Source organism: Octodon degus, unplaced genomic scaffold (genome assembly GCF_000260255.1).
Source record: "Octodon degus isolate 3935 unplaced genomic scaffold, OctDeg1.0 scaffold00283, whole genome shotgun sequence".
Classification (NCBI taxonomy): domain Eukaryota; kingdom Metazoa; phylum Chordata; class Mammalia; order Rodentia; family Octodontidae; genus Octodon; species Octodon degus.
The window spans coordinates 133,856-137,736 of record NW_004524859.1 but is presented as its reverse complement, the minus strand read 5'-3'; the positions used below and the strand labels follow the sequence as shown (position 1 = coordinate 137,736).

Here is a 3,881-nt window from a genome sequence, read left to right as displayed (position 1 = left end):
CTATCCCAAAAATTTTGATAATTTGTGCTTGAATGTGTATTCACCTGTGGGTGGGTAGAACATTTTGTATATATCCACTAAGTCTGTTTGTTCCAAGTTCTGGTTCAGTTCTTTTACTTCTTTGCTAATTTTTTTGTCTGTTTGACCTATCTTTTTTGGATAAGATGGTGTTCAGGTCTCCTGTTAAGATTATGGTATTGGATATTAGATTTTTCAAATTCCCACACCCAAGCCAGGCCTGGTGTCTGGCTGGGGGAGGATCTTGGGCATGGCAAGCAGGTGGAAGGTCCCACACTGATGCTGGGTCTGGGGTCTGGATGGAGAGGGGAGAGGTCTAATGTTAAATGACCATTTATTCTTCGTGCAATGTGTCCAAATGGACAGTGACTGGCTCCTAAGGAAGCAGCTGCCTGTCAGCAATTCCAGGCCTGGGTGGTCCTACCAAGGTCCCCAGTGCATGAGAGACGCATAACCTATTTTTGGCATTGAATTTCCTTGTGTGGAGCTGTTAGCAGAGTACTTCATAGAGCACCTTGGGGAAATACTGGGAGAGCAGTGCACGCATTGGCGCAATGTATCTCTGTCTTGTAAGACCCAAGGATCACAGATGCATGCCATCCTCCAACCCCATGTCGCAAACATTAATGCATTATAACAATTCGATATTTTGCAAAGGGTGTGCTAAATGAGCTACAGTTTCCCAAGCTTCTTTACTTCTCTTGGCCTAGTTCTGAATGGAATTGAAGGCTAAGGGATGGAATTCGAGGCAAGCACAGAGGGAGCAGGGAGGCTCATTGTGTCTATGCATTATATACTCCCCTGAAACACTTTCCTTGAGGGGAGAGGGGTTCCCATGCAGATCCAGTGGCTGCTCCTAGAGGAGTCTAAATCAGTTGTGTTCTTTTTCTCTTCTAGTATCAAAAAATAGGCCTTGTAGGCAGAAGACATATCTCAGGGAGGTTTTTTTTTTAAAGTAAAATGACTTGTCTTGGGTTGCTTATGCATACACAGTGAAAAGTTATAAATTTGCTTAAGTTATAAGAGTCTTGGGGCTTAATGGAAAGAAGAGACAGAGGTAAAAAGTATGTTTAGGTTAGCACAGAAGAAACTGTCATAGCAGATTTTATGCAAATATTTTTCTGAACTGCACAAATAACTTTGAAGTTGATTTCAGAGGCCAAGATAGTAGCATAGACCTAAAAACAGGAAATCAATCGATCCATGTATAAATTCATAGTTATATGTATACATCTAACAATACATCATGTATACATCTATACATTCCCTCTATTTTCACTAACTGGTGAAATATATTTAAGATACTGTAACTACTCTGCTGTAAAGAAGGATACATCTGCTCCCTTGTGCACATCTTGTGGAGCCAGCGCCAGCACCTGGGATTGGGCAGCCACCGCCCATGGTCTACCAACCATGGATCTCCGCAAAGTGAATGATCTCCGGGCCTTAGCAAAAATGTGTAAGCAAGATCCAAGCGTCTTGCACACCAAAGAAATGTGCTTCCTGAGGGAGTAGGTGGGGAGTATGGGGGCTAAAGTACCGCCTGCTACTCAGAAAGCTAAATCAAAGACAATATTAAGGAAGAAAATGCAGATAGTAAGAAGATGGGAGAAAACATAAAGACAGACGGGCTATCAAGTGAAGAAAGTGATTTAGGGATTGACAATGAAGGTGTAATTGAGCCAGATACTGATACCCCTCAAGAAATGGGAGATCAAAGTGTAGAGATAACTGAGGAGATGATGGATCAGGCAAATGGAAAGAAAGGAGCTGCCACTGATGCTCTAGATGATGGTGAACCACAGAAAGCCGTTGGCTTGTTCACAGACGCCATCAAGCTGAATCCCTGCTTGGCCATTCTGTACGCCAAGAGAGCCAGCGTCTTCATCAAATTGCAGGAGCCAAGTGCTGCATTTGAGACAGTGACAGAGCCATGGAAATAAATCCTGATTCAGTTCAGCTGCACAAGTGGTGAGGGGAAGCACACAGTCTTCTGGGCCATTGGGGAAGAAGCGGCCCACGATCTGGGCCTTGCTTGTAAACTGGATTATGATGAGGAGGAAGTGCGATGCTTGAGGAAGTTCAGCCAACAGCCCAGAAAATTGCTGCACATCAGAGAAAGTATGAGCGAAAACGTGAAGAACAACAGATCAAAGAGAGAATAGAAAGGGTTAAGAAGGCTTGAGAAAATGGTCCTTCATTTGTTTCTCCCCCTTTTTTTATGTTTAGAATAGATTCATTCCATTTTACCTCTCATAAGCATCCTAAAATGTAGAAAATGTACTATATTACCATCTATGTTTCAAAAAAAACCCCACACACAATAAGAAAAGAAACTTCACTTTACTATCGTGGCCTGGGGAGAAAGGAAAAGGCAAAGGCTAAGGATTCCCACCCCACCCCGCCTTCCTTTGAGGTCATTCGGCACTTCCGTGCACTTTGTGCTGTCAAGACTGGTAGGACGCTTTTCACGTCCTTTGGGGAAGGCTTCTGGGCCTCTAGAAGGCATCTGATGTCACAGGAAGTTTTTTATAGTAATATGAGAGTGTCTTCCTGAAGGCTAATTTTATTTGACCCTAACTTATCAACTTGTCAAACTACACTTAGGCAGGTGAATTTCAATTTTACAATCTTTCAAATTGTAGCCCCTTCTTATTGTTTAGTTTTGGCAGAGATGGGTATTCCATTGCCATTTAAATATTGTAGGTGTGTGAATTCAGCAAAATATTCCAATGTAGTCCAGTGTATCTGTATATACAAAATAATTAGGATAGATATACAGCTACTTTCTCTTAATTCAATGAGAAGAAAGATTTGTACTAATAGTGTTTGGACAGGATATCCTGTCTGCTTCTTGTACTATGAATGACCACTACAAAGACAACAATATGCGATGTATTAATTATTGAAACTGTCCTACTAACCTGTTGTGAAACCGTCTTGTTGCCATTTGTTTCTCAATAAAATTAATAAAAATAAATTGAAAAAAGGAAAACTTCACTTTGGTTTATGTTATATATTTGGATTTTGATGTAGTTATGTATTGGATATGTAGCTAATCCTCTACTCCCAATATTGTATTTGCACTTTCCTTTAGATCAGAATTATGATTATATGCACATAGATGTGGGCTGTGTCTGTAAATGTACATAGGTGCTTACATGTTATTTTTAATACTCATGTAAAGAGAAAAAAGTTCATGTGAAAGACTTGATATTTAAATTTCATGTACTTTTAAGCTTCTGATTTTTTTCATCATTCTCAAAGCTTCTTAAATATTATTTTCCAATAAAAAATAAATCAGTTTAAAAAAAAAAAGAAGAAGGCTTGAGACGAGTGTGAAAAAGTCCAGAGTGAAGAAGCCAGATGACAATCAGCTCAGTATGGCTCTTTTTCCAGGTGGCTTTCCTGGTAATTTCCTAGGAGGGATGTCTGGGATGGGAGCAGGCACCGCTGGAATGTGCTCGGTGAGAGTCTTAGTGACCCAGAGGTCCTCGCAGCCATGCGGGACCCAGAGGTTATAGAGGCCTTCCAGGATGTGGCTCTGAATCCTGCAGATATGTCAAAATATCAGAGTAATCCAAAGGTTATGAATCTCATCAGTAAACTGTCAGCCAGATTTGGAGGTCAAGCATAATGCTTATCTGACAAAACCCTTCCTAAAAGAAAAGCAACCTAGACCACCTATTGGATGTCACAGTCATACAAACCAGTGTACCCCTGACCTCATCAGGAGAGCGGGTGCTTTGAAGACAGTCCCTTGCCCTCCTCACCAAATGGAGCTGAAGTGTTTTGCAATGGTTTTTCATCAAGGTATTTATTCAGATAATGTTTTCCCGCTAGGAATTACAAACCTGAAGCAC

General features: G+C 41.0%; 1 pseudogene; it reads left to right on the top strand.

Moving 5' to 3' along the window:
- The first annotated feature begins 1,431 nt into the window (after positions 1-1,431).
- Positions 1,432-3,655, top strand: LOC101590063 (annotated as a pseudogene).
- The last annotated feature ends 226 nt before the right edge of the window (positions 3,656-3,881 follow it).